The 21,007-nt window shown below is 45.6% G+C and overlaps 1 protein-coding gene across 6 annotated transcripts in view; it reads left to right on the top strand.

Annotated features, from left to right (window-relative positions):
• The first annotated feature begins 14,443 nt into the window (after positions 1-14,443).
• FGFR1 (fibroblast growth factor receptor 1) overlaps positions 14,444-21,007 on the top strand; it is a 107,840-nt gene continuing 101,276 nt past the window's right edge. For 2 of the 6 annotated variants that reach the window (XM_069766887.1, XM_069766884.1), the window contains exon 1: positions 14,461-15,038. The gene's annotated coding sequence lies outside the window, so the exon portion shown is untranslated. Of the gene's footprint in view, positions 15,043-21,007 lie in introns of all 6 variants that reach the window. The other 4 variants (XM_069766889.1, XM_069766886.1, XM_069766890.1 and 1 more) reach the window with 3 other exon arrangements.

Below are 21,007 nucleotides of genomic sequence, written 5' to 3'. Positions count from 1 at the left end.
TCAAGCTGTTTGGAGATGGTCTTATACCTTTTACCTTTAACATGGTTGTGTATAATTTTCTTTCTAATCTCCTGAGACAACTCTTTCCTTTTCTTCCTCTGGTCCATGTTGAGTGTGATACACACCATGTCACTAAACAGCACAGCGAGTATCTGTAGCCCTATACAGGTCCACTCACTGATTCCAAGATTGTTGACACCTGTGATGCTGGATAGTGGACACACATTGATATACCATGTCCCTTTGTCACATTATTTTCAGGGGCACCATCATTTCTGTCCAGGCCTATTTCATGAGGTTTTTTTTTCAAATTCTGTGGAAGCATGGTTGAAAAGCAACGTCTGACTTTCATTTGTTCATTTTCATAGAATATTTATTACTTTTGTCAGATTCAAGTTATTTCGGTGACCATTGTGGGCAGCGTCGGACTGGAGCACCTTGGGCACACTAGAGAAAATCATTCTTGGGGCCCACTATGTAGCTACATAGAAATAGATACAAGACCACCAATTGTGCGGTAAAAAGCGCTAATATCAGGGTATAATATAAGGTAGTTCACGTCTTAATAATGTAGCAAGGGTTGGGGTAGCCCCCTCACAGAATATAATGTAGCCCCCTCATAAAATATAATGCAGTCCCCTCTCATAGAATATAATGCAGCACCCCACAAAATATAATGCAACCCTCTCAGGTATGACGCAGTCCCCACCATAGAATATAATGTAGCACCCCATAGGGTATAATGCAGCCCCCCCATATAGTATAATGCCACCCACCACAGAATATAATGTAGTCCCGAGAGAATGCAGTTCCACCACAGAATATAATGCAGCCCCCCCATAGAGTATGCTGTAGCCCCCTGATATAGTATGATGTAGCCCCCATAATATTATGTAGTACCTTGAGTATAATGCAGTCCCCCCACAGAATATAATGTAGCCCCCCAGGGCCGTATTTAGAGTTTCTGCTGCCCTAGGCACTTTTAGTGCTGCCTCCCCCTTTGGTGAGTATGACACTATCGGCATAGACTTTGGCAAGAATCGCTGATGTGAAAGTCGCCTTTTGCAGCAGATCCTACAGTTTTTCTGCATCTGCCGCGTAACGGATCACTTACGGCAACACTGCGTTCGGCCTCATTCATTCCCTATGGGATTTGCGGCACTTGCCGTGATCTGGCAAATGTGGTACCATACCTCCCAACTTTTGAAGAAGGGAAGGAGGTATAACGTGTGCGGCGCGCGTAGTGCGCCGCGGCAAATTTTAGGCCACGCCTCTGACCAGACCCATTTCACAACTAGTCACACCCATATCCACGTCCCAATCGCAGCCGTTTAGCACTGCTGATCACACTGTTTGCTTATAATTATTGTATATAAAACAAAAATATGGCCACACAGTGCTCCATACTGTATAATGGCCACACATGATGCTCAATACTGTATAACGGCCACCACACATGATGCTCAGAGCAAAGTACTGCACTGCGCAGGCGCCGGGCCTCTCTGACCTTTCCCGCGACGCCCATCGGATCGGGACCGCCCCTGGGTGAGTATAGTATAACATCTTTTTCTCATCTTTCAGGATACATTGGGGGCTTATCTACAGCATTACAGAAAAAATCAAACCTACACATATTTGGTATCGCCACGTTCAGAATAGCCCGAATCTATCAATAAAAAAAAAGAATTAACCTGATCACTAAACGTAGCGAGAAAAAAATTCTAAACGCAAGAATTACTTTTTTTGGTCGCCGCGACATTGTATTAAAATGCAGTGATCAAGGGAACGTATCTGCACCAAAATGGTATCATTAAAAACTCCAGCTCGGCATGCAAAAAATAAGTCCTTACCCAACCCTAAATCATGAAAAATGGAGACGCTACGGGTATCGGAAAATGGCGCCATTTTTTTTTTTTTAAGCAAAGTTTGGAATTTTTTTTCATCACTTAGATACCTAAAGAACCTAGACATGTTTGGTGTCTATTAAGGGTACTTTCACACTTCCGTTTTCTGGGGTTCGTCGTGGTGTAGCAACATGACGTATCGACGGACGTCATGAAAATAGGTAAAAACGTGTGCGACGGATCCAGTGTAATGATGGATCCGCCGTAGAAATTCCCGGGGAAGAGAGTGAGAGAGAGAGAGAGAGACTTTTTCCCGGACTAGAAAATCCTTCTGGGCATGCTCAGCAGGAAAAAACTGGATCCGTCGCTGGATTCCAGTGTGTGACGGTCAGCGACGGATCCTGCGTCCATAGGCTTCCATTGTAGCCGACGACGGGCAGCGCAGGATGCGTCGCTGAACGATTTTCCGACGTACACAAAAAACGTTACAATGAACATTTTCTCTGCACGACGGACCGCTATTTTACGACGGATCCAGTGCACGACGGATGAAACGGATGGTCATCTGTCCCAATCCGTCGTTAATACAAGTCTATGGGAAAATGCAGGATCCTGCAAATTTTTTTGCAGGATCCTGCATTCTCAAAAATCGACGGATTATGACGGATCTCAAGAGACGGAAGTGTGAAAGTAGCCTAACTCGTAATGACTTGGAGAATCATAATGGCAGGTCAGTTTTAGCATTTAGTGAACCTAGCAAAAAAGCGAAACAAAAAACAAGTGTGGGATTGCACTTTTTTAGCTATTTCACCACACTTGGAATTTTTTTCCCGTTGTCTAGTACACGACATGCTAAAACCAATGGTGTTGTTAAAAAGTAGAACTTGTCCTGCAAAAAATAAGCCCTCACATGGCCAAATTGAAGGAAAAATAAAAAAGTTATGGCTCTGGGAAGAAGGGGAGCAAAAAACGAAAACGCAAAACCGAAAAAAGCTCTGGGGGTTAAGTGCGCAGTAACCATGCGATTATGCTGTAGCGCAGGGGCCACGGCCGGCACCTGCCTGCAGAAGCGTTTCTTTTTTTTAATTCAGCATGTGATGGCATTTATTATGCAAACTAGGGGGCAGGTCAATGAGGGATCTCCAGACCTGTCTTATGGCACGAGCACATCATTAGCACAAAATTGAAAATAAAGATTAAGAAACAATCACAAGACAGATTTCATCAACCCAGGTATCATTTTATTCAGTATAATGGTGCAGACCTGACGCTGTGTGTAGTTTACTATGCACAATCCTGCTGACAGGTTCCCTTTAAGGCAGGAAAGCTTCCAGGAGCTCGCAACTGAGCAGATCAACCTCAAGCAACTTTCACCCCATTAATATGAAGGTGAAGTGCTTCTAATCAGTGAATAGAAGTGGGCGCCCCCGTAGGGCAGTGGGGTACTCGGTACCGGGGCCTTCAGTTCTCAAGGAGGATGTCACGGTGGCTGACCCGGTCCATGGCCCTCGGGAGGTCCGTTGTAAAAGGGAAAGGTCTTTAAAGGGATATAGCAAAGAAGAAAAAAAGCCAGCTCACCAAGTAGCCAACGCAGGAGCACAGAACCCAACGCTGATCCACGCGGTCATCTCATGAAGAAAAGAAAAAATCGTTCCAGCTCCAAATAGTAAAATCCAAATTCCAACTTTATTAAGCCAATATAAAAACAACGGTGGACATATGCTCTACATGTGCATATCAGGACACGAGCGCTCGTGTCCTGATATGCACATGTAGAGCATATGTCCACCGTTGTTTTTATTTTGGTTTAATAAAGTTGGAATTTGGATTTTACTATTTGGAGCTGGAATGATTTTTTCTTTTCTTTAAAGGGATATGTTCGTGACGCCACCTTTGGTATTCGGTCAGGGTGACCTACGCTGCTTAGGGGTCCGCTGGGGTGATGTTATGGCAGCTAGATGGTATACCTTCCCACAGGTGAAGTGTGTCCCCACAGCTGTCTGTGGATGAATACCATGTTTTGGCATAGGTGGTTTTCCTTTTTGGATGCTGCCCTTCCCGTGGTTGTTCCTTCCCGGTGAAAGACCTGACTATTTATTGCTTGCGTTGAGAAACACGTGATGGTGTCTCCGCGGCTTTTCTACATGTCTTTCGTGGATTGTCATATCATGCGCAGCAATGGAAGTCTGTTGTCTCAGTGATGAGTTCTTCTTTCTGGGCCCCAGGTGATGCCATGAGGGCTGCGCATCTCCTGATATCTCGAGCCCACCATCCGTTTCCATTCCGGTGTCGAGAGTAGGTCACAGCATCCCCTGGGTATAGGTATGGGTCCAGGCGTTACCCTCTGAGACAGGGTTCCACTTCGTTCCGGGTGACATGGACCCTCACCGGCAGCCCAATCTCCTGGATAAACCCCTTTCCTTTCTGGAGATGGAAGAATACCACAATGCCCCATTTCAGTGAAGGGCTGTCCTGCGCGTTACCCTGGGCCCTTTGCTCCTCTTCCTCTCTCCACTGGGATATCAAGTAGCGTTGATATTCCCTCCAGGGGAGGACTCTAAGATCGTGCCCATTTAATCCAGAGCCCGAAGAGGGGGCGCCGAGGTTCCAGCGGCCATAGAGGGGGAAGGAGCGGTCACGGAGGGGCAAGCAGATCCCTTTGATGTGGTCTTCCCCGGTACCTGTGCGAGATGTGACTCCACCGATGCCGTCCCACTCCTCCCAGGAGGGCGCTAAGATCAGCGGCGGCATAGACTGCGACTCCTCCATTGACGACTCCGAGAAGTTCACGCTCTCCGACGGCGGTAGCTATGGATGTTCCTACGGTGACTGAGGTCCGTGCTGGGTCGCATCGTTTCCTCTCAGGTGCCCATGGGTCACCATGTCTGCTTTTTCCTCGTCCTTTTCCCGCTCTCTTCTCCGGGGCCGGTTTCTTGTTCTTTGTCTCCGCCTGTCATTATGATCAGGAGGTGGATCTCGGCTGCTGACGGACACGTCCTCAAGGTACAGAGATATTTAGACTGGGCGGCCATTATTTTTCGTGCTTCTCAGTTAGTTCACGACCACGACGACACGCCCTTCTTCTTCTGCGCTCCTCGTGGCGCTGTAATGGCGGCAGTTTTGGCAGGAATTTTTGGCGGTCTTTTGCAATACACAGTCCTTAAGCAAATCACAGTTCAAGTACAATTCTGGCACAGTTCTTAGGTGTACATGACCCGATTTTCAGGCTTAAGTAGATCCTGTTTGTGACGCCAAAAGATTTGAAGTGCCCCCGTAGGGAAGTGGGGTACTCGGTACCGGGTCCTTCAGTTCTCAAGGGGGATGTCACAGTGTCTGACCCGTCCGTGGCCCTCGGGAGGTCCATTGTAAAAGGGAAAGGTCTTTAAAGTGATATGTTCTTGACGCCACCTGTGGTATTTGGTCAGGGTGACCGACACTGCTTAGGGGTCCGCTGGGGTGATGTTATGGCAGCTAGATGGTATACCTTCCCACAGGTGAAGTGTGTCCCCAGGGCTTCCCAGTTTATAAGATGGTGGATGGTGTGAGGCGCAGTGAAGAACGAGGACACAAGGTTGCAGTCTCTTTACCTCTTTACTGAAGGCTTCAGCATCCACAGTCCAGAGCACCAGATCACAGGGCAGGCAGAGTCCAGCCGGTTTGGAAGCAAATCCAGAGTCCCCTTATCCAGGTGGAAATCAGTAGCCTTCCTCTAGCGCCTGGGTGTTGTAGTACCTTATAGCTGAGCCTTTCATAAGGTCCTCACAACTATTGTAGATGTTCTAGATGTTGTGTCTCTCTCTGTCCCCCAGATGGATAGGACAAACCCGTATGACCGGTGGCGTGAGGCTTTTTACAGGGACTCTATCACGCCCCAGCCTCTCGTGGGTGCCACCTTGCCTCCTGGGTATAGGGCGGGCAGGTAACGTAGAATTAGCTGTCCTGCCGGTCTCTGTAGCAAGGCATAGAGAACTGTTGCTCCCTCGGTGTTCCAGCTACCGAGATCCTGCGCCTCAGAAGAAGGCAGCCTGTGTAGGGCAGAACTCCTTCTGGTTTCCTCTCCTTTTGCTATGACTTCTTCTTACTCTCTACAATACAGTTCTCTGTTCATGTCTCTTTCTGGAAGCTGCCGCACGTGGGGCAGGCACAGCTCCGTGGCCTTCTGTCTAGGCCTCTGACAGGATCCCACCCCTGTCAGGGACGAACTCAGTGAGCAGAGCTCAGGCAGCAGCTAACTGGGAGAAGCCCAGCCAGCATCTGTCTCACTTTTCAGACCACCAGTTTTACCTAATTGTGAAGAGTGCCCTAATAAATAGGAGCATAGCTCCCCCTGGTGGACTGGAGTATGAAATGTGTTGTGTGTTGGTGTTACCTGGTAAAGAGATCTCCTTTATTGCCTCCAAACGTAACATCACTTCCCCCTAGAGGAGAATGATATTACTGAAACAACCAGGACCCTGGGTCGCTGCAGAAGCACTTCTGACTCCCCTCTGTCGTGTTAAACCCGTGACAGTACCCCCAGTTCTACGAGAGACCTCCGGAAACTCAGAACCGGGTTTATCAGGGTGTGCCACGTGAGAAGACCAAATCAGCCTGGCCGCATGGATGTCAGATTCTGGTACCCACATCCTCTCTTCAGGACAGTATCCCTTCCAGTGTACCAGATACTGAAGCTACTAAGTGAGAATCAATGATCTTAGCTATTTGAAATTCCAAATTTCCATCTACAATGACAGGAGATGTCAGTAGCGGTGATGGTACAGAGGATGCAACATATGTTTTGAGTAGAGATCTATGAACCACATTATGGATCCTAAAAGTTGGCGGCAAAGAGGAATGCTACGGGATTGATGAGGGTCTCAATCTTATGAGGACCGATGAACCTGGGACTCGGTTTCCAAGAGGGAACCTTCAACTTAATGTCCCTTGAGGACAACTACACCAAGTCTCCAACACACCAGTCCGGACCCACCAAACATCTCCGATCAGCCACATTGTTATATTTGGACCCTACCTTCCTCAAATGATCAAGAACCTCTTGCCACACAGACATAATTAATGATGAAAACCGTTCTTCTTCAGATATTCCAGAAGAACGATTCCTATAAAATGAGCTGAACTGAGGATGAAACCTGTATACTACGAAAAATGGGAACTTACCAGTAGTCTCAAGACAACGATCATTTACCATGAAGTCAGCTAGAGGCAAGTAGGTAAACCAATCCTCCTGATTTTTCAACACAAAACACCTAAGATAAGTCTCAAAATTCGGGTTAACCAGTTCAGTTTGCCTACGGATGAAATGCTGAAGAGAATGACAGATGGATCCCCAGACGAGTGCAAAACGCCCTCCAAAATTTAGAAATAAACTGCACCCACCCCAGTCAGAAACAATATCGGTAGGGATCCCATGTAGTTTTACAATCTCTCGCATGAAAATTTGCGCCAAGGTTTTGGCATTAGGCCTATTTCAAGTGTTAATGTTGATGATTATGCCAATGAAAACCCAAAAGTCATTATCTCAGTAAATTAGAATACTTTATAAAACCAGCTTGAAAAATGATTTTAAAATCCAAAATGTTGGCCTACTGAAATGTATGTTCAGTAAATGCACTCAATACTTGGTCGGGGCTCTTTTTGCATCAATTACTACATCAATGTGGTGTGGTATGGATGCGATCAGCCTGTGGCACTGCTGAGATGTTATGGAAGCCCAGGTTGCTTTGATAGCAGCCTTCAGCTCGTCTGCATTGTTGGGTCTGGTGTCTCATCTTCCTCTTGACAATACTCAGTAGATTCTCTATAGGGTTAAGGTCAGGCGAGTTTGCTGGCCTATCAAGCACAGTGATACTGTTGTTTGTACACCAGGTATTGGTATTTTTGGCAGTGTGGACAGCTGCCAAGTCCTGCTGGAGAATGACATTTCCATCTCCAAAAAGCTTGTCGGCAGAGGGAAGCATGAAGTGCTCTAAAATTTCCTGGTAGACGGCTGCGCTGACTTTGGTCTTGGTAAAACGCAGTGGACCTACACCAGCAGATGACATGGCTCCCCAAACCATCACTGATTGTGGAAACTTCACACCAGACCTCAAGCAACTTGGATTGCGTCCTCTCCACTCTTCCTCTAGACTCTGGGACCTTGATTTCCAAATGAAATGCAAAATTTACTTTCATCTGAAAACAACACCTTGGACCACTGACAACAGTCCAGTTCTTTTTCTCCTTGGCCCACATAAGAAGCTTCAGGCTTTGTCTATTGGTCATGAGTGGCTAGACACAAGGAATGTGACACTTGTAGCCCTTGTCCTGGATACCTCTGTGTGTGGTGACTCTTGAAGCAATGACTCCAGCAGCACTCCACTCCTTGTGAATCTCCCCCAAATTTTTCAATGGCCTTTTCTTAACAATCCTTTCAAGGCTGCGGTTATCTTGTGCACCTTTTTCTACCACACTTTTTCCTTCCTCTCAACTTTCCATTAATATGCTTGGATACAGCACTCTGTGAACAGCCTTGTTTAGCAATGACCTTTTGTGGCTTACCCTCCTTGTGGAGTGTGTCAATAATGGCCTTCTGGACATCTGTCAAGTCAGCAGTCTTCCCCATGATTGTGGAGCTACTGAAATAGACTAACGGACCTTTGTAAATACTTAGGAAGCCTTTGCAGGTGTTGTTTGTTAATTATTCACATTTACTGAGACTTTGGGTTTTCACTGGCTGTAAGCCAAAATCATTAACAGAAATGAACACTTAAAACAGATCACTCTGTTTGTAATAAATCTATATAGGAGGATCACTTTTTGTTTTGAAGAACTGAAATAAATTAACTTTTTGATGATATTCTAATTTTGTGAGAAGCACCTGTAGATAGATAGATAGAAGTAATGAGCGAATGTGCTGGGAGAAGGTGTTATCTGATCATGCTCCAGAGATAACCGAGTGTCTTCGGTGTGCTCGAAAACAATGTTCGAATCACCGCGCCTGCAAGTCTTGCAGCTGTTCGACAGTCGCAACATATGACATACTGTATGACATATATTGAGCTATACAACATATATTGCATAGCTCAAGTCTGCAATGACTTCAGTCTGCAGTGTGATTCCTATAAGTGTGTCCTAAAAGTGTGAAGTTTACAGTAGAATTAAAACCTGAAAGACAGACTGTGCCCTGCTACCTGCCACCATCGCACTCTAACAAGCATCTCTATTCTTCCGACAGGTATGTTCATCCACCCAGCTCTCCTGCTCTTCTGCTGGCTGTCTATGAAGTGCACATAGTACATCACCCAGCTTTGCACACAGACTTTCCTCTGCTCCTAGCATTCTCATGGTATGTTCATCCACCCAACTCTCCTGCATCTGTCTATGAAGTGCACACACATAGTACATCACTCAGCTTTGCACACAGACTTTCCTCTGCTCCTAGGATTCTCATGGTATGTTCATCCACCCAGCTCTCCTGCTGTCTGTCTATGAAGTGCACATAGTATATCACTCAGCTTTGCACACAGACTTTCCTCTGCTCCTAGCATTCTCATGGTATGTTCATCCACCCAGCTCTCCTGCTGTCTGTCTATGAAGTGCACATAGTACATCACCCAGCTTTGCACACAGATTTTCCTCTGCTCCTAGCATTCTCATGGTATGCCTTTCAGCTAACCCCAGCTTACCCCAGTGTTATTTATGACCTTGTTTACTCTGGCTTGATTGTATGCATCTGGTCCACCCTTAATTCTCTGACCAAGATGAGCAGAGACCACTCCTCTCTGCTTCACACCTGAATGCACTTAGTTTTACATATATTGCATAGCTCAAGTCTGCAATGACTTCAATCTGCAGCGTGATTCCTATAAGTGTGTCCTAAAAGTGTGAAGTTTACAGTAGAATTAAAACCTGAATTGAACCTGAAGGGAACTGAACACAGTCACTGTAAACAATGTTTCTGTTTGTTTTCACTTTCACCCCTATAATCCTTCACTTTATGCTACCTCCCGTAATCCCCACACCAAGTAAGGAACTGTTCATTTCTTCTTCAATCCTCCCCATCCATCTCATCTCCTCCTCAGAACTGTTCCATAACCTATAATCCTCTTCTTTCTTTATTTTTTTTATATAGCGCTAACATATTCCGCAGCGCTTTACAGTTTGCACACATTATCATCACTGTCCCCGATGGGGCTCACAATCTAGAATCCCTAACAGTATGTCTTTGGAATGTGGGAGGAAACCGGAGTGCCCGGAGGAAACCCACGCAAACATGGAGAGAACATACAAACTCTTTGCAGATGTTGTCCTGGGTGGGATTAGAACCCAGGACCCCAGCGCTGCAAGGCTGCAGTGCTAACCACTGCGCCACCGTGCTGCCCAAACACAGACAGCCCCCTCATGCCCTCTCCTGCTCCCACCTGCTAACACTTTCTTTGCTCCTTCTCACTGCTGGTGATATCTCTCCAAATCCTGGTCCTCCTCACCACATTCCCACAGTCATTTCTACCTCCCATCCACACTCTATCACAAACTTCCGTAACCTCTCTAACCTTATACCCATTCACCCAGCCCCCGCTTCCCCAGTCCCACTAACAGGAGCTCTGTGGAACGCTCGCTCTGTCTGCAACAAGCTTTCCTACATCCACGATCTTTTTGTTACTACCAAACTTTCCTTCTTCGCCATCACCGAAACCTGGCTCACCCCTTCTGACACAGCCTCCCCTGCTGAACTCTCTTATGGTGGCTTCCACCTTTCTCACACACCCCGCCCAGCAGCAAACATGGTGGAGGAGTTGGTTTTCTCCTGTCAGATAACTGCTCCTTCACCCCAATCCCACTGCCACCCTCTGTTACCCTCCCTTCCTTTGAGGTGCACTCTGTGTGCAACTCCTCCCCCTCCAACTGGCTATCATTTACTGCCCCCCAGGGCCAGCCACCACCTTCTTTGACCACTTCACCACCTGGCTACTTCATTTCCTTTCCGCGGACATCCCCACTATCATGGGCGACTTCAACATCCCCATCGACACTTCCCTTTCAGCTGCCACTAAACTTCTATCTCTCACTTTCTCCTTTGGCCTCACTCAATGGTCTTCTGCAGCCACCCACACAGATGGTCACACACTGGACCTCATCTTCACCCGCCTCTGCTCTCTATCTAACCTCTCTAACTCACCTCTTCCTCTCTCTGACCACAACCTTCTCACATTCTCTTCCCTCTCCACTCCATGTCTACAATCCCCACCCCACAAACTTTCAGACCCTCGCAGAAATCTTAAACATCTTGACCTACATTCATTCTCTGAATCCCTCCTCCCTCTCACAGACATAAGTTCCTTACACAATGCGGATGACGCTGCCGCTCTATATAACACCACAATAGCTGTAGCTTTGGAATCTGCTGCCCCCCTAACACATACCAAAGCTCGCAAAATCAACAGACAGCCCTGGCACACCAGCCTGACCAAAGAACTGAGGCGAGCTTCCAGGGCTGCTGAGTGCAGATGGAAAAGATCCCACTCCAACGAGCAATTCATCGCATTCAAACAGTCTCTTACTTTCAAGACCACACTCGCCACAGCTAAACAAACCTACTTCTCATCTCTCATATCCTCCCTGTCTCACAACCCTAAACAGTTATTCAACACCTTCAATTCTCTCCTCCGTCCCCCAGCACCTCCTCCCTCCCCACTTATCTCAGCTGAAGACTTTGCCTCATTTTTCAAGCAGAAGATTGATAGCATCAGAGACAGTTTTGGTCAACAACCCCCAGAGCCCTTCCTCCCGACTTCCCAGCCCTCCACCTCCAAAACCAACTTCTCCACCATTACAGAAGATCAACTCTCCACTCTACTCTCAAGATCACATCTCACCACCTGTGCACTTGACCCACTCCCATGCCACTTCATCCCAAACCTCACCACAGTCTTCATCCCAACCCTAACCCATCTCTTCAACCTATCACTAACAACTGGTGTTTTCCCCTCAAGCTTTAAACATGCCTCCATCACAACTATCCTCAAAAAGCCCTCTCTTGACCCATCCTCTGTATCTAGCTATCGCCCTATGTCACTTCTCCTTTATGCCTCCAAGCTACTGGAACAACACATCTACCTTGAACTCTCCTCCCATCTCTCTTCTTGCTCCCTCTTTGACCGCTTACAATCTGGCTTCCGGTCACACCATTGCACTGAAACTGCCCTAACTAAGGTCACCAATGACCTCCTAACCGCCAAGAGCAAGCGACACTACTCTGTCCTCCTCCTCCTCGACCTGTCAGCTGCCTTTGACATAGTGGACCATTCCCTATTATTACAGACCCTCTCATCCCTTGGCATCACAGACTTGGCCCTATCCTAGATCACATCATACCTAACAGACCGGACATTTAGCGTCTCCCACTCACACACCACCTCCTCACCTCGCCCCCTATCTGTCGGAGTCCCACAAGGTTCAGTCCTTGGGCCCCTGCTCTTCTCCATTTACACCTTTGGCCTGGGACAGCTCATAGAATCTCACGGTTTTCAGTATCACCTCTATGCTGATGACACACAGATCTACATCTCTGGACCAGACGTCACCTCCCTACTAACCAGAATCCCTCAATGTCTGTCCACTATTTCATCCTTCTTCTCCGCTAGATTTCTGAAACTTAACATGGACAAAACAGAATTCATCATCTTTCCCCCATCTCACGCGACCCCCCCAACAAATCTATCCATTACAGTAAATGGCTGCCCACTCTCCCCAGTCCCACAAGCTCGCTGCCTCGGGGTAATCCTTGACGCTGATCTCTCCTTCAAACCAAATATCCAAGCCCTTTCCACTTCCTGCCGACTTCAACTCAAAAATATTTCACGAATCCGTACATTCCTCAACCAAGAATCTGCAAAAACCCTAGTCCATGCCCTCATCATCTCTCGCCTTGACAACTGCAACCTCCTGCTCTGTGGACTCCCCTCGAACACTCTCGCACCCCTGAAATCTATTCTAAACTCTGCTGCCCGACTAATCTACCTGTCCCCCCGCTACTCCCCGGCCTCTCCCCTCTGTCAATCCCTTCACTGGCTCCCCATTGCCCAGAGACTCCACTACAAAACCCTAACCATGACGTACAAAGCCATCCACAACCTGTCTCCTCCATACATCTGTGACCTCGTCTCCCGGTACTTACCTACACGCAACCTCCGATCCTCACAAGATCTCCTTCTCTACTCCCCGCTTATCTCCTCTTCCCACAATCGCATACAAGATTTCTCTCGCGCATCACCCCTACTCTGGAACCCTCTTCCACAAGACATCAGACTCTCGCCTACCATCGAAACCTTCACAAAGAGCCTGAAGATCCACCTCTTCCGACAAGCCTACAACCTGCAGTAACCACCGATCGACCAAACCACTGCACGACCAGCTCTATCTTCACCTACTGTATCCTCACCCATCCCTTGTAGATTGTGAGCTCTCGCGGGCAGGGTCCTCTCTCCTCCTGTACCAGTTATGACTTGTATTAAGATTATTGTATTTGTTTTTATTATGTATACCGCTCCTCACATGTACAGCGCCATGGAATAAATGGCGCTATAACAATAAATAATAATAAGGGATTGTCTGTTTGTTAGGCAGGCGCGGGGACTAGAAGATATTATTCGAGCACGCCAAAATCACTCGGTTAGCACCAGAGCATGCTGAGATAACACCTTGTCTAAGCACGCTCGCTCATCACTACTAGATCAACTTGCAAAGTGAAAAATGGGATACTTTAACCACTTATGTCAAATGTGACTTTTGCAAAGCCTTCCTTTTAAGACAGCTCAAATAATGAGCCCGATATATATATAAAGTAGTCCAATTTTTCACATTGTTGTGTGTAGTGCTGTGGGAGTTTGCACCTAATAAACTATGTAGGATTGGTCTGAGAGCAATCCTGGGGATACAATCCCTTCGCAGTCCCAGGATACAGTCCCTTCGCAGTCCTAGGGTACAGTCTCTTCGCAGTCCCAGGGTTCAATCCCTTCGCAGTCCCAGGATACAGTCCCTTCGCAGTCCCAGGGTACAGTCCCTTCTCAGTCCCAGGGTACAGTCCCTTCTCAGTCCCAGGGTACAGTCCCTTCTCAGTCCCAGGGTACAGTCCCTTCTCAGTCCCAGGGTACAGTCCCTTCTCAGTCCCAGGATACAGTCCCTTCTCAGTCCCAGGATACAGTCCCTTCTCAGTCCCAGGATACAGTCCCTTCTCAGTCCCAGGATACAGTCCCTTCGCAGTCCCAGGGTACAGTCCCTTCGCAGTCCTAGGGTACAGTCCCTTCTCAGTCCCAGGATACAGTCCCTTCGCAGTCCTAGGGTACAGTCCCTTCGCAGTCCTAGGGTACAGTCCCTTCTCAGTCCCAGGGTACAGTCCCTTCTCAGTCCCAGGGTACAGTCCCTTCGCAGTCCCAGGATAAAGTCCCTTCGCAGTCCCAGCTTTCTTCCCTTTGACCCTTTCCTTGCACATGTCCTGAAGTCTATGCAGGCTGGCATGTAAACTACAAACCCCAGTGTGCACAGGGAGAAATCTGAGAGGCTGGGAGGGGATTGTGTAAATGAACTCTACCTGGGAGGGGCTGCAAATTCTTGTAGGGAACATGGGGGATGGGGCTGCAGTGTATTGTTAGGTCTGAATAGGAGCTGCCTCACTTCTCTCCATGCTCAAGGAATCCTGCACACTTGGAGGGATACACTTTCTGCCTCATGTACCCTGAGCAGAGCTGGATACATTGTTTCACAAATCTTCTTTATTTATCATCTTCAAGATTCTTTTTTTTTTTTCAATCACTGGAAAGAAAACTTTTTGATTGCATCTCTAAAACTTTCTGTCCTGCCTGGATCTCCTGTAGGTGCTTCATACGGTCCATATTTTTGTCCCAAGGGCACCAGACGGTTTAAATTAAACTCTTTCCAACTTTTTTTTTTTTTCAAATACCTTGAATTTTTTTTATTTTTTTATTTTTCTTTTTTTTTTTCTCAAGAAAGGGCTACGGTGAATCCTAACCCGGTAATTTATTTTATGGGAGAGAAACAAAAGGGTTAAGAAGACGGTTTGGAAGTTGGGGGCCAAAACAAAACTTTTATTTTTTTTCTTTTTTCTTTTACATTTTTATATATATATTTTTTTAAACTGTTGAAATCTACAGAAGGATAAAGTAGAAGACTCGGAGTGCAAAAAATCAAACATTTCAAGTGGGTAAATACATACATAGTTTTTTACTTGCATACTAATGTTTGCTACTAGTATCAGGCTTTGTTGATTTCAGTTTTTTTAGTTTTTTTTTTTAAGTATTATTATGTAAAGCAAAATGGTTTCGGTGACGGTATAAAATTATATATTCTGGTTTTGATTTGATGATGAAGTCAGTGAGATCCATTCAGCACATATGTTTTCTATCAGAGTTTCCTGCTCCTTCCTATGTTTTCATACTTGTACAATAGGTGACTTGAATGTTTGCCAAGCCATGATTTTCTGTCCAACTTTCCAGCCCGGAGTCCTTTAAATAATGCATTTTTTTATTTACATATTAAATATATATTATTTAGTAGAACATTTTATATATATATATATATATATATATATATATATATATATATATTGTACTTTTTTGTATTCTATGATAATTGCACAACCTCTTTTCTCTCCAGTCTGCTGAAAAATATGCCGATACCTGTCACCGCACTTTCCTTACTACTGATAATTGTAGCTCCATAGAAACTTGTCTGCGGGGACATTTTGTGTATCTCCCAGTATAGGGAATGTATGGTATGAGCCATCTATAGAATATATTTTATTTCTCCTCTTTGCTTGTATTACTGTACAGTGTGCAGACAGTGTTTTCAGAAAGAGGTTTCGGAAAGTATTTGCAACAGAATGTTCCATGACTCCATCATAAATCCTGCCGGAGGATGAACTTCTTTGCTGGGTCAGGATCAGAAAGTTGTTCCATTCATACCCATAGGGATCCTTCTATCAATCTATCCATCCTTCCTTCTACCTATCCTTCCTTCTACCTATCCTTCCTTCTACCTATCCTTTCTTCTACCTATCCTTTCTTCTACCTATCCTTTCTTCTACCTATCTTTTCTTCTACCTATCCTTCCTTCTACCTATCCTTCCTTCTACCTATCCTTCCTTCTACCTATCCTTCCTTCTACCTATCCTTCCTTCTACCTATCCTTCCTTCTACCTATCCTTCCTTCTACCTATCCTTTCTTCTGCCTATCCTTTCTTCTGCCTATCCTTTCTTCTGCCTATCCTTCCTTCTGCCTAACCTTCCTTCTGCCTAACCTTCCTTCTGCCTAACCTTCCTTCTGCCTAACCTTCCTTCTGCCTATCCTTCCTTCTGCCTATCCTTCCTTCTGCCTATCCTTCCTTCTGCCTATCCTTCCTTCTGCCTATCCTTCCTTCTGCCTATCCTTCCTTCTGCCTATCCTTCCTTCTGCCTATCCTTCCTTCTGCCTATCCTTCCTTCTGCCTATCCTTCCTTCTGCCTATCCTTCCTTCTGCCTATCCTTCCTTCTGCCTATCCTTCCTTCTGCCTATCCTTCCTTCTGCCTATCCTTCCTTCTGCCTATCATCTATCCATCCTTCCTTTCTTCTACCTATCCTTCCTTCCATCTTTGCCTCCGTTATCCATTGATGCCTCTTATTTTTCTGGTTGTGCAGGTGCAAGGCTCAGACCATTAGAGTGCCCAAGTATATGAGTAATCAGTTATTCAGAAATATGCCTGTAGGCCATATACGCTTAGTAAACCCGCTTTCTATCCAAAGTAGCATTAATCCCTTCTTGGTCTGATGGTTGGCATCTTTTTTTGCATCGGAGGTTTTTATTTTGTTTTTTTGAGATTTTTAACTCAAGAACTTCCATAGCTAGACTTAGATGGGTAATTTAAACCCATCAAAAATAGTCAAAGATGGTGGTAAAGGTCCCAGAAATTGCCAAAATTTGCACCAGTATTCCCAGCATTTCATTTTATCTAGGCCGACATTTGTGATCCAACATGAGATGAGTCACAAAATGTGTGACAAAAATATTCTCTGTATCCCGAGCACTGACGTGGTGTGGAAATTTGGCTGTAGATGACGCTTGATTTCCGGCAAGTATTCGTCTCCAGCTTTTGCTTATTCAATCCTCGGTCTATTGTTTGCAGTCGTGTGTTACAAATGTGTCTGATTTGCAGTAAATAATTAGATTAAATGCTGGCGTTCCACATACGTCGATAATTTGTCTTGCTTATCTCAACCTGTTGGCTGAAGAGATGGCGTCTGTGAAACCTGTTCTGTGCCTCAGGGTGACTTTACGGTGACGTCTCAAGACCTGGACACCTAATAATGAAGACTCCTATTGCGTATGTCGGCTTCGTGCGGTCATTTATTGTCATGATTATATTTCATTTTATATCTTTCTTGGGGAACGTGAGAAATTTAGCTTTGAAAGTTTGAGATTTTCAAACATTGACTTGCTATGGTTTGGACAGATGGATATAGTTTGCCCCAATTATATACGACTGGTTTAGTGAAGTGTATATCTTCCAGGCCTGGTGGGTATTTGGTCCTATGTCATGTAGATTGGCGTGCCTAAAGACCCAAAGGATTGTCATCCAATCCTGACAATATCATTGGGGTCTATCAATCCTCCAATGAATATAGAGCCCATTAGATGGTCTTCTTCTGTCTGAGGAACCGAGGATCTGACCTGCATGTTGATGAGCAGTCAATGGTGATGGCTGTCGAACAGCAGCATCATTCAGTGAGTCAACCTCTGGTTTTGCTCAGTGGCAACGACACATCTTCCTTGCTTATTGAGTGGCCCAGTGGTTAAGACTGTTGTTTTGTAGCAGTGGGGTCCTTGCTTCAAATCCCACCAAGAACAAAATTTGCAAGCAGTTTTTGTGTTCTCCCCATGTTTGCGTGGTCTTCTGCCAGGCACTCCTGTGTATTCCCACTCTCCAAAGACCTATTGATATGGTATTTAGATTGTGAGCCCCAATGTGGACAGTGATGATGATGATGAAATAGGATGGTGCTATATAAGCGAGTAAAAAAAAATACTGCTTGTTGGGTTGTCCTTGACACAACGTTATGACTAGGTTGTAGCAAATGCAGCTTTGCGTCATGGCTTTGACCGCAGAACTATTTTTGGTCAGATAGTCTGCTCACCTATCCTATAACAAGGGCCTTTATTCAATGACTGCTATTCCTATAGACGTGTGTACTATATATCCCACTGAGACACGCTGCTCTTCAAATGACAACCAAATTCCAACCTGAAGGACTTTTTGGGTGTGTGGAGAACTTTTGTGATGGGACATTGAGGGCCATCTCATGAATCCTCTGCTGCCCACAGAAAGCTAAAAGCAGTGAAGTAACAACATTTAGGATTGTATGTACTTAGAGGTGTGCATATTCAGAGTAGATGTTAATGTGCATCATAAAAGCTGGTTGTGTATGGAAGGTTTGTTTGTTTTTCGGGTCTAACTGGCTGATTTGCAGGTCTTCCCAGTCCTAAATAGGCGACAATGACCATCTGCTTTAATGGCTGGCCTTTGAAGTAGCCCTGTTGGATAGAAACATAAGGTTAGGTGTGAAGAAGCTGTAGCCCACAGAATCTAAACATGAAATTGTTTTCACAGGTGGTTTGCAAACCCTTGGAGATATTAGATTTCCAGATGGACTGGCTCCATTGGACTACAGTATGACCTGGAGACATTTTAATTTTGGTGGGATTTTTTTCATGTTACCAGATTTTTCTTTTAAAGAGATTTACCTTGTAATCAAATTTTCTTATTTGCACTTTGGTTTGGGGTTGAGGATGAGGTTTTACATTTGGAATATGAGTTTTAAAGGAAACTCCCTTTTATAGGTATTCGGTTCTTCTTTTTATCCACTCGCGGTAATGATTGATTTTAGTTTTTGCTATGCTTTGTACTGACACTTTATATAATATTGGTTGGGTAATATTGATTTATACATGACATTATGTAACACCTTAACCAGTCATGGGACACATGGTGTCTAAGAAACTGTACCATTTAAGAAAAAAAAAAGTTTTTCCCCAGTTAATATAAGATTTTGACACAGACCGAAAAGGGCCCCTGTGCAAGAACAATATAAGGGCCCTTTTGAATGCAATAGTCCATCATAATGCACAATTACACCTGTTTTGGAGATGGAAATGGACCTCCTTACCTCTTGGCCCCTAGTTCCGCCACTGGTATGTCCGCCCCTGCTTTTGAGATCTTGTCTTCTGTTGATCCCTTTATACCAGTTTCTAAGAAAGATGAGTCGCAGATCTTGGGGCCACCATTGTAACTCCAACAATGGTAATGGTAAGTAATGTCGGAGCACAGCTTATTTGCCATTATAACAATTATTAAAGCAAGTAGCAATGACAGATGCCAATCGGCTAAACCTACAACGATTGAGCTCAAGGGAACCAATTTATATTTAATCATTTTTTTTTCTGTTTAGAAGGGGTTGATTTGGCTTAGACATTATTGGTAGCATTTCTCTTTTAATCTCTACCTATCACCAGAACAAAGTGCAGGGAAATCAATTTTGCTAATTTGTCTCCTGTAAAGGTACCGTCACATTTAGCGACGCTGCAGCGATCTAGACAACGATGCCGATCGCTGCAGCGTCGCTGTGTGGTCGCTGGAGAGCTGTCACACAGACAGCTCTCCAGCGACCAACGATGCCGGTCCCCGGGTAACCAGGGTAAACATTGGGTTACTAAGCGCAGGGTCGCGCTTAGTAACCCGATGTTTACCCTGGTTACCAGTGCTAATGTAAAAAACAAACAAACACTACATACTTACATTCCGGTGTCTGTCCCCCGGCGCTGTGCTTTCCTGCACTGACTGTGAGCGCCGGCTGGCCGTAAAGCACAGCCACCGCTGTAATCTGCTTTACGGCTGGCCGGCGCTCAGTCAGTGCAGGAAAGCACAGCGCCGGGGGACAGACACCGGAATGTAAGTATGTAGTGTTTGTTTTTTTTTACATTTACACTGGTAACCAGGGTGAACATCAGGTTACTAAGCGCGGCCCTGCGCTTAGTAACCCGATGTTTACCCTGGTTACCAGTGAAGACATCGCTGAATCGGCGTCACACACGCCGATTCAGCGATGTCTGCGGGAGGTCCAGCGACAAAATAAAGTTCTAGACTTTCTTCTCCGACGAACGATGGCACAGCAGGATCCTGATCGCTGCTGCGTGTCAAACTCAACGATATCGCTAGCCAGGACGCTGCAACATCACGGATCACTAGCGATATCGTTCAGTGTGAAGGTACCTTTAATGCTGCTTTTTCAGAGGAGATATTAGCTAATGTCAATATTGGGCCAACCATGGAGGATAGACCAAAGGATCCGACAGGAGAGGACGTGGCATGATACTTTTAGAACTCTGCTGCCACTTTTAAGCATAGATCAGAGATTGCAAAATGCCATGCATGGCAATACTGGGACAAGCCTTCTAAGCCGGCCATATACATTAGATGGCTGTTAGAAAAATTTGGAATCCGGCTCAACAGGACTGGATTTTTCTTTTCTTTCTATTTTCCAAAAGAAAATATATTGCATACAAAAGAAAAATTTACATGGTCGACATGACCCAGTCGACGCGTTTTGACTGCACTAGGCAGTCTTACTCATGACGAGGCCAGTGTCTGAGCCCCAGGTGGATGAGCATAGAGCAACTGGGTGAGCTGGAATTAAGTTTCTTAGATGGCTATTGTTGACGCTTTGGCCGATCCTTCAGCTAATGGGCATCTCAGCCGACTCTCCCATTCATAGGTCACTCACTCTGCCTAGAGCTCTTGTGTTCTCTTTGAGAAAACCACCAATTGACATCTGCTAGTCTCTGGAATACCAATGCGTTCAACAGTCCGAACTCAAACATGTCCGATCAACATCTTTCGGCCAGTGCCTCCAGGGCTGTGGAGTTGTGGAGTCGGAGCCCATTTTGGTGGTCAGTGTCATTGAGTCGGAGGTTTGGCTTACCGACTCCACAACCCTGGGTGCCCACATTCACATTGACTGATATCGGTGGGTTCAACTGACATTAGTCTAATGTGTATGGGGCCTTTACATCTTAAAGAGTTCAACTGCACTCAACTATCATTTTGTCTTTGACCAAGATGAAGTTGTTTTACTTTTT

Source organism: Ranitomeya imitator, chromosome 4 (genome assembly GCF_032444005.1).
Source record: "Ranitomeya imitator isolate aRanImi1 chromosome 4, aRanImi1.pri, whole genome shotgun sequence".
In the NCBI taxonomy this organism is placed as follows: Eukaryota; Metazoa; Chordata; class Amphibia; order Anura; family Dendrobatidae; genus Ranitomeya; species Ranitomeya imitator.
This window is presented reverse-complemented; position numbering and strand designations above follow the sequence as displayed.